Below are 15479 nucleotides of genomic sequence, written 5' to 3'. Positions count from 1 at the left end.
TATGCAAAATAGGAAAGAAAATAATAAATAATAAAATATTAACCAAGGCGCTGGGGAACTGGGCCCACCGTCCGGCCGGTCGTTCCGTGACCAGTCCCATGCCCAATTTTATATTTTATCATATTTTTTATTATTTTCCTTGATCTCATGAAAATCCCTTCATTTGAACAAATATCCTTCATTTTAAGGAAACTCCTCAGTTCCATGATGTTTCCTTCGCATCAAAGAAATAATATAAAATTAAGAAAGGTGTTTTGGGACTGTGTATACTAGTCGCCGGTTATTCCCTAGTCATGGACGGTCCCACACCTCATGATTCCTTATTATTTTATTATTATTTCCCTAATCTCATGAAAACTCCTTAATCTCATGGTATTTCCTTCAAACCATGAAAAAATAATATAAAATTAGGGAAACTCGTGGGATCGGGCCCTAGCCGGCCGGTCATGCCCTATCCGGTCCCACACGCTCTTTATTTTATTATTATTATTTTTATGTTTCCTTGATCCCATGAAATTCCTTGATTTCATGGTATTTCCTTCAAATTATGAAAATTCCTTCAAATCATGGAAATAATACATAAAATTAGGAAAAACTCACGGGACCGGGCCTTAGCCGGCCGACCACGCCCAAGTCGGTCCCATACGGCCTTATTTTATTATTATTATATTATTTGTTTCCTTCATGTCATGGAAACTCCTTCACTTCAAGGAAAATTCCTTTATTTCGATAAACTCCTTGATTTCATGATATTTTTATAAAATCATGAAAAATATAATAAAATTAGGAAAAATGCTATGGGATCGGGCTCATTGGCCGGCCGGTCATGCCTTGACCATGGCCGGTCCCACACTTCATGATTCCTTCATTTTATTATTATTATTCCTTCATCTCATGAAGTTTCCTCAGTTTCAACAAAAAACCCTGATTTCTTCATATTTTCCCAAATGATTGCTCAAACGCACATCAGAAAATATCAAAATTCTCAGGACTGAGATGCGAACACTTTGGTGATGTGAGCATACTACCTTGACCGACCAAGGTTGAATCTTTGGCTTGCAAAAGGCCGGTCCCACATATTTTTATCATTTGACCCAATTTGTTCATATTAGGTCCAAACTCTCCCAAATCATTTTGGAACTTCATAGAATGATCGTTATTCGATACCGTGACCACTCAGGGACGGTTTCACGACCCCTTGGTCGGTCCCTCATCCCGTCATAATTAATTTGGTTTTATCACCTAACGCTCAGACGATAATTATTTTAATAAATTATTAAACCGGCATTTAATTATCCTTTCATCAACGTCTTCAAGAGACTTTGGTATTTTGCTCATTGGAGCATCTGATCGCTACATGGTCGATCCATCATCCATATATCCGGTCCCTCCTTCATTCCATGGTTAATTCTCAATAGACCATCAATTGATCAAATTAGGGTTTCGAGTCCAAGGTCCATACTCCCAGATTCAAACGCTAATTATTTTACGTTGATCTCATGATCAAGTAAATTGCCAGTATCTTAATTTAGGATTTTATCTGGTTACATGCTAACAATTATTCATCAAACGAGCAACATTTGCTCAGATGAGCAATATTTGCTCAAACCAAGGAATATTGGTTCAACTCTCAATATTCAATAATTCATCGAATGAACCTTAACTATCGACGTTTACTTGAGAATTATACCTCTATCTCAACACACATGTTCAATTCATGAATTTCAGAACATTTACAAATCATGTTCAATTCAGCAATACATGGACTCATCGTTCCATGAAGTCATGAAGTCAGCAACTGACTAACTAAATACACGTCTGCCTTGTAGACTCCACAGTCACGAGACATCAATCGTGTCACATTGGGGGATATTAAGTAGGGTTTTGGTCTGGCGGTCTACGGCACGTGTGTTCATACACACGATGGGAATGTGAGCAAGTCGTGAAATCAGTTGAAGGAGTTAACAAAGTAGTGGATGGAAAATCGACCAAGTCTCCGCACGTTGAGCAACTGGTTTTAACACACGATTTCCATTTCTCCACTCTTTGATCCCATCAACTGTCACACTTCATGGGATCATGGTGTTTACAATTCTAGCAAAATAAATAAGTCTCTGAATCATGATTGAAAAAAGAAGAAAATCTTACGTCAAGCAACAACACGAGATTAACAACTCAACGTCTGAGCAAATTCAATCATTCAGAACTTATCTTATTTTCAGAGTACACAACACACCTACAATCTTCGATCACCATTGATCTCACACTTTCTCAGCTTCCCTCCTACAGATCGACCCATCCTCTCTTGTGACCGAATTTACTCTGGAACGGCCATTGTCTTGGTTTAGGCTGGAGTACTACAGATTGATCTCTCGAATTCAAAGCACTCCCTTATTGCTGTGCATCTATGTGAGGTTTGACAGTTCGCTCGGTTCAAGGAGTTTCCTCCGTACCTCATCAATTCCGTAAAAACCAGCAACTCATTTTTCCCAATCTACATATTGGATCATGGTGTTTACAATTCTAGCAAAATAAATAAGTCTCTGAATCATGATTGATAAAAGAAGACAATCTTATGTTAAGCAACAACACGAGATTAACAACTCAACGTCTGAGAAAATTCAATCATTCGGAACTTATCTTATTTTCAAAATACACAACACATCTACAATCTTCGATCACCATTGATCTCACACATTTCTCAGCTTCTCTCCTATAGATCGACCCATCCTCTCTTGTGACCGAATTTACTCTGGAGCGGACATTGTCTTGGTTTAGGCCGGAGTACTACAGATTGATCTCTCGTATTCAAAGCACTCCCTTCTTGCAGTGCATCTGTGTGAGGTTTGACAGTTCACTCGGTTCAAGGAGTTTCCTCCGTACCTCAATTCCGTAAAAACCAGCAACTCGTTTTTCCCAATCTACATACAGGAAACAGTTTAATAAAGGACGGCACTAGAAAGAAACCAGGACACTGAAGTGTTAGGGATTTGAATTTCCAGCTATATGTGTCTCTCTATTTATAGACTTTCAACACCATAGGCAGCTTTGAATTAAAGCTAAGATAACTTGAGGTTCAAGATAACACTTTCTCAGTTTAGATGAAATTTTTGTTAGGAATTCATGTAAGCATGTGATAAGTTTGTCTTGAAATTACACAAAAGAATATGCACTGCAGTCTAGGGCTCTGGAACCGTGTATAATGATAGTTTCTGGCAAATATGACTTACGAACTTATAAGCATAATCGTGTTCATTAACACTCGAGATTTTAATCATGATTCACAAACACAAAGTGATTTAATGATCAAAGGTGTCTTAAAAGTGTTTATGAGAGTTGCAGAAATGCCAAACATATTTGTGGAAACAGTTTATGAGCATTTCTTAATTCATACTAGGTAAGTTGATATACACATTTTTGTGTCTGAGTTGTCTCAATTCTATAATTGTTAGTGCTCATTGTTGTACTTATTATGGTGTCTTATGTGTATGTAGATGTTTTTAGGAAAGAAACATGTTTAGAAAAATCGGCTCTAAAAAGTGTTAAGGGCACCCGAAAAATTACTAAAGGCACCCCAAGAAATGTACCAAATTAAGGGACCCCAACAGAGGATAGGGGGACACCATCTTCTTCTCAAAATTCAAACTGAAAATTGACAGGAAAATCAGTTTTCAACTGGCAGAATTAGGGTTCGATTATTGAGCGAGTTTCAGAGAGATTCAATCAGAGATTTTTATTGAGATGAGAATGTTAATGCTAAACAGAGATGATATATGTGTTAGTTTCGACTAAATTGGTTTGAATAATCAATTTTAATTAAAACAGGAAAGTTTATTTACAAGAGGAAATTTTAACGAGATTTTCTGTGGATTGCTTGAGTTGCTGAGAGTTTGAATGTATTTAATTTGTGTATTCCACGTGTTTGGAGAATCTTAGATATATTTATTGATGCGTGAAGGAGATAAAGAAGAAAATAAAATCCCCCCCCCCCCATTATGTATTCAGAACCTTAGGGAACGCGTACTGGTATGCTTACCTCCCTTGTTTCGGGAATCAGATGTTTGGGGTACACGTACCGTGTATGTGTACCTACCATGTATTCTCAAAAGTTCTAAAAACTATCTTTAAACAATTTCAAACATTCCCAATCGCCAAAGATATAAAAACCATTGCTTGGGAAATTTTCAAATGATCAACTTGAAATAATAATAGCTTTTGAATAATAAATTGTTCTTGACTAAGATTGTTAAAGATCTATGAACATCCATTGCATGAATCATCTATCGTAAAATTTATCAAGACAAGCTTGACTCGAAATTTCTTCTTTGCAATATGAAATCTGCTAAAATCATATGAAATAGTCTCATAAAGATAGAATGGTAAATGACGAGAGTAAATAGGATGGTTCAGTCTCACATAACTCTTTGTTGATGAAGTTCTCTAAATGTCTTCGTTTTATCTTCATTCTTCAAGCTTCGAGAGTTATTCAGTGATGTCTAATACTCAACTACCATACTCTAATCTTAATTTGGAACTTGACTTTGATAGACTATAAATAAAGACATAGTTTTGTGCAACTAACATTGAAAACAAGCTTGAGATAACAAAGCTTGTGGGTTCGACCTAGCAGTTCTCTAACAATTTATCCTCTCTCCTCCACAAACCGCGAAAAAACCCTTCATCTTCTTCGTTTTTGTCCTGTATGCACATGTTTTATCTAATATTTTATATCTTCTGGGAAGATCAAGGTTAGTCTTCCTAGTTTGTATAGTTTCCAATAAAACAAATTATTGTTCAACAATTTTTAAGGTTGTTTCTATTTTTCTTATCAATCAGATGGCTTGCATGCCATCTTGATTTATTATTATATGTTTGCAAAAAAATTTCCTATATCCTTCAAGGAGGCTCTATCAATTATTGAAATCATTTCAAATACATCTTCGAGGGCGAATTACATTGGTTTGACGTAAATCTCCATTCTTGTGAAGATTCATAGCTAGAGGATGTGATCATGTTTCGATATACATTTTATATTATTCCTCTCTTGTAGGATCATCAAATCTTAAAGAAGAAGATAAATATGTTCTCAAATGAAGAACAACAATTCAAATGGTGGAATCAAAAACTTCACACAATCACTCAAAAAACATTGATCGATTTTCACGACGAACTACATGAATTTAGTAATTTTTGTTGTATTTTAAAATATATAAATTTCATATTTGTTTATAACTTTAAATTACAACGTATTCGGTTCTTATAAGCATTTTTATCGGTACAGGAATTTAGGAGCATTTACTAGCTAGTCAGAGAAACAAATAAGTGATGCCAGGTGAAAGACGACTGGCTTTAAAGTTGTCTGTTTTCCTTAAGAGTTAGTTTTATGTGTAGTATGGTTGTCCATTGATGGGTGTATTGGAAATCCTTGGTCGTTGGATGAGAATTTGTAATGGAATCATATTGGGTTTTAGATTAGCATGATTAGAGTGAGGCCCGTAAATTTGCAATTTGCATTGCTTTTTTATGGTTGTAAATAAGGCCCATCATTAATTTGTTGCTTGACTCGGCAAACTAGATCGTCCTTGCGAGCTGGGAGCTCTCTCTCTTTCCAATAGTTTTGAGTGAAACATTAATTGTGCAGTTGAACTGTTGAAGTGCTTTGTGGTTGTAACAATAGCCTGCTACAATATGTGATGCATTTTTTATGTGCCACACCTTAATAATCCAAAAACTAGGACGTCGGTGAGGGCCTGATGAAATGAGAGGCATCGAACGCTCAGCTAATGGAGGCCTTTCGAAAAAAAATTCATCATGGATCCTAAAATATGAATCATCACATGCCTGAAAGCCGTGTCAGAAACATGGAGTATCATGATTTTACGAATTTGTCCTTTGTTGAAAATCCACCATCTACAAAAGTAAATGACACAACAAGATTTTGTTAACGAGGAAACCTCAAATGCAGAAAAACCCCCGGACCTTGTCCAGAATTTAATACTCTCAGAATTAAGCTGCTACACAAAATTACACCAACTTCGTATAGTTGAGACCAAGAACCTAAACCTATAGTTCACCTAGTTCCGTCTGTATTCCCATGCCTCCAACTTATAAATAACTCACGTACTTGGATCAATTCCTTTGGTTCGTATTCCAAACAGTAAAGGAACAACAAATATGTTTGGTATCAACTCTATTCAACCAAGTGATATGAGTCGGACAAAGGCTCTACTGTTTATCTTAACATAAACTCCTTCGTCAGGTCCTTTATTCTATCTTATGTTCAATTCTCGAAGTAATAATTTAAGATTAAGACAACAACACTATTAATCCAAAGAATTGTGTTGATTCCGATCTACTCAATTAATCAATCCAATTTATCACAAGGATAAACCGATTATTAATTGGATCCTCTTTTACCGAAACAAGTATTGTGCACACCAAACATTATGAACCCACAAATCAGAAATCTTCAATATCTTCTTCGTCTTCAAATCTTCTTAGTCTTCAAATCTTATTATTTCTTCAATAATAACCTGCACACAATCACTTGAATCTCTTGTGATCAATTACACACAGAACGGAGTCTGTTAACAATGGGTTATCACAAGATCGTCTTTTGAACTAACAACAGTCTAAAGATCCTGTCGAAACTATGAACTAGTTTGAGTGAATCTTATATCAGAAGAGAAGATTCTCAAGCATAAAAAAACTAGGTGCAATCATATTTCAACCACCACTAGTCAATCGAATCAATGAAAACAAAAGATAAACTGCAATTATCTAGTTTCCCACCAACGGTACACGCTAGAGCTTCTCAATCCCAAAGAAAACTTTAAACTGAGCGGCCGTAAGAGATTTCGCCTAATTAGGTTACTCTCCTCTCCTAATAGGCGACTACACTAGTATCAACACAACAAAGAGGAAGCTTGTTGTTACGAAGGATTGGTTTGCTAGAAAGGCAAACTTCAAGTATTTATAGACAAGGATGTTTGGACACCAAGGAATTTCCAAAACCGAAAATATTCCCAAAATATTCATTAAAGCACAAATTCGGTTTCCATAATTCCTGGAAATGCTCTATCCAAAAATAATGATCGAAATCTCTCGGAAAATCTAATTAGTAAATGCACATTACTAATTCTTATATTCCCTACAAAATGAAATTAATAACCTTAATTAAAAGATTCTTAACTTACTTATGTTTCGATCATGGGATTCTCTTCCCTTAGCTAGTAAGGAATAACTTTGAACAATTAAAAAATAAAAATTCATAGCACGTGTTCAAAGTTTGTCGACATCCTTACTTTGTAAGTTCTGTTTCACACTTACAACTTTGAAACCGATTTGCCACACTTCTAAACAAGTTTAGAATTGGTTCACCTGACTTTCAAGACCTATGTGATTGATGAAATAACATTCAATCACAATCATGGGTTTAACGGTTCTACCAAAATAAGTTTCGGTTCTACCTTCATGTGAGTACTGTGCATAATCACACTAGATTTCCAAAATTCGTTTGAATAGGTACTAGGATCGGTTCCCCATATATATATGGTATCTAACTTATATGTGTTGCACATGTCCATAGGATCGGTTCCCCTTTGCCTAAAAACGTGTTGCACATGTTCATAAGATCGGTTCCCCTTTCTGCTATAAACCTTGTTGCACCTCATACAAGGATCGGTTCCCCTTTGTGATGTACTACACCTCTTACTAGTATCGGTTCCCCTTTCCCAAATTTGGATAGACAAAACACAAACCTGATCATACCATCTCAGGTGATTACTTAAGATCGGTTTCACTAATAAAAGTCATAACAATACATAAGTCAGGCCTTTGTGAATAGTTCTACCAAGAACACAAACAAGTCGTGAACGGTTATACTCAATCACACATATTGGCTGTTCATAAGATAAGCAAAGAATAACAAAACCAATAACGCCTGGAAATTTCCTTTTCGGTTCACAAACAAGTTTATGAACTTACTTCCTTAGAACAAATGTAAAAAATTATTCCCTAGGATGAAATCCTCACCTCATATCCATACATAATCACATTAGCTCAAATGATTATGGCGATGTCTTATCTACAAAGTTTAATGGTTAAGCAATAAACCTCGTACTGTATTCCTTAATACTATGTCTATCTAGAGTTCAAATATGCTTTGCAGTTTTGTTTTCAATATGCACTACTTGAAAGATATGTTAGGGAATGAAACAGTTCAAGTCAAATATCACTAACCTCAAGTGGAAGGATGATTGTTTTCGTTGTAGCTCCTTGCTTCTTCACATCTTCAAAACTTCGCAATACTTGTAATGTCTCATATCCTAATACTTTCAAGCTAACTTATACGAAGTTGACTCTAGTATATAATCAAGCGACTCTTAACATGAGTTTTGATTCACTAAAATATGACAACCAAACTTGACATACCAACGCTTGGTTGGTTCAATCGAGCTATGCTCTAACAATCTCCCTCTTTGTCAATTTTAGTGACAGAACTCTTACATCATATGGATAAACAAATTACAATAATTCATTACACATACGCTTGATTCACGAAATCAACAACACAATAAATTGCTTACATTCAATCCTTAAAAATGTCGTTGTTTACATTATAATAACAAAGCTAATACTCCCCCTAAGGAAGATAGGTAGATATTCAATCTGCACGTATTTGTTATACCAATTCATATGACATGTTACTCCCCCTTAGTCGGTGATTTCTGAAAAAGCGGGGTCTAACAACACCACCCAATATTTCGCTTAGTAATCTGTATGGACAAACTCCAAAATACTTTCTAGAGAATCAACTAGACAGTCAGACTCAATCTAGGTAAAAGTATCTCAAGGAGTTAATATCTCTCTCTTGTTTTGATTTACTCGAGCTAATAGAAATCAGCGAGTCTTTAATCAAACACAAGGAATAACTTGGATGGTACCAAAGACCAATATCCAAGGATCAATCAATGACAATCAACAACCAAAGTTTGGATTACTCTAATTGATGATCTAACGCACAACCTGTATTATTTCAATTATAAAGATAAAACAATATAATGCGGAAATTGAAATAACACAGACGCCACAAATTTTGTTAACGAGGAAACTGCAGATGCAGAAAAACCCCGGGACCTAGTCCAGATTGAACACACACTGTATTAAGCCACTACAGACACTAACCTACTCCAAGATAACTTCAGAATGGACTGTAGTTGAACCCCAATCAGTATCTCACTGATCCAAGGTGCAGTTGTACTCCCTACGCCTCTGGTCCCAGCAGGATACTGCGCACTTGATTCCCTTAGCTGATCTCACCCACAAATAAGAGTTGCTACGACCCAAAATCGCAGGCTTTGACAATAAACAAATCTGTCTCCCATAGACAAGTCTATCAAAGGATCAATCTGTCTCCCAAAGATAAACCCTAAAGGTTTTGTTCCGTCTTTTGATAATAATCAAGGTGAACAGGAACCAATTGATAATCCGGTCTTATATTCCCCAAGAACATCCTAGAGTTATCAATCACCTCACAACATTCTTAATCGTATGGTAGCGAAACAAGATTTTGCGGAATCACAAACAATGAGACGAAGATGTTTGTGATTACTTTTTATATCTTGCCTATCGGACATATCAATCTCAAGCCAATCAATCTGATTGTACTCGTACGATAGAAGATGCAAGATCAGATCACAGAACTACGATAAAAGTAGTATCGGTCTGGCTTCAGAATCCCAATGAAGTCTTTAAGTCGTTAACCTGGTTTTAGAAGAAGAAAAACAAAGGTTAAAGGAGACCCGACTCTAGTATGCAAATTAGTATCACATGTGAGGTGTGGGGATTAGTTTTGCACAATACTAGATATCTCCTTTATATAGTCTTTCAAATCAGGGTTTGCAATTAGGTTACCTTAGTAACAAAGCAATCAATATCCACCGTTAGATGAAAACATGATTTAGATTCAAGCTAATATTTTTCAACCGTTAGATCGAAAAATTAGCTTGTTATACACACTTGAAAATGCATGCTTCTAGGTTTGTTAATAGTACCCAAACGTATGCACTTGTTGGTTCAACAACAGTTAACCAAATGGTTAGCCATATGAGCATTTCATATCAACCATGTTCTTCTTTACCATAACTAGTTCAAATGACTTAAAATGAACTAGTTAGAGAGTTGTTCAATTGCAAGGAAATATCATGTACTACACAAGACACAATTGAAGCAAAGATGATTTGATTCACTTGAACCGATTCATGAACTTTTATAGCCACGATTTTCAAACTGCATTCCTTAGTCTTTTTAAGTTTAAGTTCAGAAATCATCTTCAGATATATAACCTTCTCAAGTTCGTAGACTAGGTTCGCGGGCTTAAGTTACCAGGCAGAGTTTACAAACTCCAGCAGAAATTCTCGGGTTTGAGAACTTTGCCGGTTCGCGGACTGGGTTCGCGGACTTGGTTCACGCAAGTAGTTTATCAACTCCAGCAGAAATTCTCGGGTTTGAGAACTTCGGAAGTTCGCGGACTTGGCTCATGTCATTCTTCAGGTTCTCTTGATCAACAAAGTTCGCAAACTTTGGTTCAAGGAATAGGACTTGTACATAAATGTGTTTCCACAACAATGCTTATGTCCACCATTGGTTATGTAATCTAAACTCTCATTTCAATCATTGAAACATTCTTAGAGGACGTTATACAGTTGTTACATCATTTCTCGTCAAAGAAATTTTCAAGATGATTGAAACATATCATGACTTTTGTCACATGGTAAAGATAAACTTGATCGAAGCGAAAAGCTTACCAACACATATTTCGAGATATAGATAAGCGAGGTATACTCGGCTCAAAATACCAATTGTGTATAATCCAAGTTCATATATATAGCACACGACTTCTTGTCTCAAAGAGTAGGAAATAGAGTAGACAGACTTTTGAATGACAGATAAGTTCAAGTCTTCACATACCTTTTTGTCGAGAAGTTCCACCGGTTCCTTGAGTAGTTCTTCTACTTGTATTATGAATCCTCATGAAGTCCTTGAGCTCAAATATACTTTCTATCCTAGTCCGAGACATAGCTATAATAGACTAGAAATCAAGACTTATAGTTTTGATCACTAACATTGACAAACATGCTTGAGATAGCAACGCATGCGAGTTCGACCGATCAATTCTCTAACACTTTCACTCTTTCGTTTAAATAAAACGTTTAAGCACCAATGTTCTTTTCCTTAGCGATATCAATCAATATAAAATCAATGTCAGTATCACTTGTTTACTCCATATATTTCTCCCTATTTTTGTCACAAAATGAAAAAGAAACGAAAAAATAAAGGACAACATGAAAAGAATCTTACAAATCTCAAAATAGACTTGCAACCTGTAGAGTTAGGCACGAGGGTTCCACACATCATGTTCTGATAACCAATATCAAAACCGAAACTACAAGTAGTTTTATTTTGATATGTTACCAAGGAAACGATTGTCCGAAATAATTTTTCCACTTTAGTTTAGCAAAACAAAAATCAACTAAGCACCTTAGTCCGTTTGCTAAACCGATTGTTCAAAAACAAGCTCTTAATTCGATAAGACCAAAGTAAAGATAACTCTATTTTTCTCATCAGGTTCTAATTATCCATAAACTTAGTCCTTTCAATTTTAAACAAGACAAGTACTAGGTTAGTTAACTAGCATTTCTTGTTAAGGAATTCGATTAGACTTGAATAACCTAAACCTCACTTCGGTAAGTCTAACTAAGATCAGAATTAACTTAGTTTCTCTTATCCGGAGTCGAATTGGACTAAACAACTCATCCCGTACAACTTTTATTTCGTTAAGCCATAAATAATTCATACAAACCAAAATAAATCAACTTGCATAATTATTCACCTCAACCGGAAGCAATTGAAACAATATAAACATTGAAACACCACAATTGCACCGAAATTTTGTAAGCCTAAACAATTGATACCACGCAATAACGCAAGATAACAATAATTTTTCTTAACCAGAACCAATTGAATCACGCACATCCATACACACATCATCTAATAAACATCAATTGAACCAAAATTTTGTTAACAAAAAGCAATAAATATATATAATATAAACTCAGGCTTTTCTTAAACAAGAAAACAATTAACTAACAAGATTGTTACCTCAAATTTCACATCCACTTCTCCAATATGATTGTATCTTCGTCCAAGGAGAATTAATATCGAAATATCATCATGTTGTCATCCTTATGAAAAAACAAAAGAATAATAACACCCAACCTTTACCAGAGAAAGGTTGAAAATCGGTTTTAACAATTGCAAGCAAAAGTTGAAAACCGTCGAAACACATATGCTTTTATGCTAAACCAAAACGATTCAACATATTGTGACTTTTTCACATATTGTTTCTACCAGAACCCCTCATGATTCTTTGATAAAGCCTACCAACATGGGCTAGAACTTAATCCTGCTATACCAAAAAGTCACCCAAACCACAAGGGTTCATAACATATGAGATCGATTAGTAAGGTAGTAAAACCGAAATCAAACATCCCATAAACATACATAGCAATAAGATAAAAGAATTCAAGCACAGACTATGTAAACCGAAAATTATCACAAGAAAAATTACCAATCAAATAATTTTATTCATTATAGTTTTATTCATAATAGACCAATACAATCATTGAAAGAAATCAAAAATTGATATATATTCTCTCTCTCTCTCTCTCTCTCAGTTTTAGTGAAGATTGCTTTCAAAAACTGGATTCAAATTCCTCTGAGCACTTCCCTTTTCAGTAGATTTGTTCATCTCCAGCAGTTGAGAATGAAGATTAGCTACTACTTCTTTTGAATCCTTTATCATCAGCTCATGATATCTAATACAACCTTTAACAGAGTGAATCTGTTTTCTTAGAGATTCTTGAGAGTTATCATGAAGAGGAACATCATGAGTTTCAGTCATAACTGATGCACATAGTGTTAAATCATCAAGGGATGACTCTTCTTTTTACCGATTTCTCAATTGAAATGTGATAGTCTTCTTACAGACAGGAAGAAGATATATAAGATGGGAGAAAATCAAGGAATATAAAAATATTTGGTTTATGGAAACCGAAACTATTTTTCCAAAAAATAAGAAATATTTATTATTTTTTACTAAAGAAACAATCATGAATAACTTTCCCAGATTATGCTTCCTCACAATCAGAATAGGGCAACGAGTGAGGATGCAAGACTCAACAGCATCATTGTGTGTTGAGGTGAGAATTATTCTCACCATATTTAGCAAAGACATCCTTAAAATGATTTATAAACACAGTGGATTGTGTTTCCTTCTGTACTTTCTTTCTCTTGTAATTGCAAGAGTTTGCAATCTCCTTTTGAAAGCCAAGAAATTTACCAGTCTTCTTTATCCCTTTTAGAAGATATTGGATAAGTTTGATTTCGCAAAGGATTGCAGCGAGATTATTTTCTTCACATGAAGAACTTGTTGTGACATCAGAAAAACTAGTTTCCGATTCTCTTGGTATTTCACCCAATTTTTCTTGTTCATATTCTACCATACAGGTTTTATCTGAGAGGAAATTCAGAAGGCTTTCAAGTACCAGGCTTAATCTTTTATTTTCCTTAATCTCCAACTCACGTTTTTCTAGAAGTTGATCGGACTTACCGGAATCATCACAATTAAAGTTGGCAAGAAGTGCATTGCAATTAGATATTTTTTCATTGGATTCTACCTCTGGAATATCAACAAGTTCCAGTTCCTAGTTCTTCTGCTGGGGCAACGTTTTTCCATATGTACGATTCTTCGGCACTTGAAGCATTGTACTTCATCATTACCCTTTTTATGGCAAACTGATAGTGTATCAGGAATACCTTTATCAATATGTAAAATTTCCTTAATTCGTTGTGCTAAAAACACAATAGTTGAGTCAAGTTCTTTTTCAACGGGTGCCTTAACCTCTTGGAAATATTTCTCAATTTGATTCTTCAGCAGAATTTCTCTATCAAAGATCTTTAGCTTTACTACAAGAGAGCTTCGAGAAAGTGTAGAAAGATCATTTCCTTCTATTATGGCATGTTTCTTAGACTCGTATCTGGATGGTAACGATCTGAGAATTTTGCATACTATTTCCTTTTCAGATATGGCCTTTCCAAGGAAAAAAGATGCATTAACAATCCCAGAAAGTTTAGAGTTAAAGTCCCCGAAAGTGTCGTTATCAATCATTGAGATGTTCCCATTCAGATGAAAGGGAAAGAAGTCTAGCTTCTTTTTCACATTCATCTTCCTCGAATACAATCTCAAGAATATCCCATGCTTCTTTAGAGGTTCTACAAGCCAGTACATGATGTAGAAGATCATGACTACTGCATGAATGATGGCATTCAGACCATCAGAATCCTGCTTTGCAAGAATCCTTTCTTCAAGAGTATAAGACGCAAGGCGTTTAAACTCTGACTCTGAATAGTCTATCGGACGTTGGTATCCGTCTTCGATTAATAACCATGTATTAAAATCTCGGGATTGAATAAAAGCTTTCGTAGCCGACTTCCATAATGGATAAATTGTCCCATCAAATCTTGGCGGTACGTTAATTGAAGTCGATTCATGAGAACTCGAGTTCATTTTTATAGGTTGGATCGCACCAAACACATATTGTTAGATCTTTTTTCGTGTTTGACTGCTCTGATACCAATTGAAAAGTCGAGGGTACCCAAATATACCTCAAGCTAAAACTTTTCCTACCTATAAGTCCTTTATCCGAAAGTGATTGTCTATGGACTGAGTCAAGACAATACAACTAATCGGTTCACACTTCGCGTGATCGTCTATGGATATGAGATCGAGACAATACAACAACGAAGTATGTTACTTGATAAAAAGGTTCGGACTTAACCAAACACAATAAGATTCACTTATCAGGTAAATATGAATTAACGTTTGTGTAATTTATTTTAATTATAATAAAATAATTATAATGCGGAAATATACAGTAAATGACACAACAAGATTTTGTTAACGAGGAAACCGCAAATGCAGAAAAACCCCGAGACCTTGTCCAGAATTGAATACTCTCAGGATTAAGCCGCTACAAAAAATTACACCAACTTCGTATAGTTGATACCAGGCAACTAAACCTATAGTTCACCTAGTTCCGTCTGTATCCCCACGCCTCCAACTTATAAATAAGTCACGTACTTGGATCAATTCCTTTGGTTCGTATTCCAAACAGTAAAGGAACAACAAATATGTTTGGTATCAACTCTATTCAACCAAGTGATACGAGTCGAACAAAGGCTCTTCTGCTTATTTTAACATAAACTTCTTCATCAGGTCCTTAGATCTATCTTATGTTCAATTACCGAAGTAATCGTTTAAGATTAATCCAACAACACTATTAATCCAAAGAATTGTGTTGATGCCGATCTACTCAATTAATCAAACCAATCTATCACAAGGATAAACCGATTATTAA

The sequence above is a fragment of the Papaver somniferum genome, chromosome 6 (genome assembly GCF_003573695.1).
Source record: "Papaver somniferum cultivar HN1 chromosome 6, ASM357369v1, whole genome shotgun sequence".
Classification (NCBI taxonomy): Eukaryota; Viridiplantae; Streptophyta; class Magnoliopsida; order Ranunculales; family Papaveraceae; genus Papaver; species Papaver somniferum.
This window is presented reverse-complemented; position numbering follows the sequence as displayed.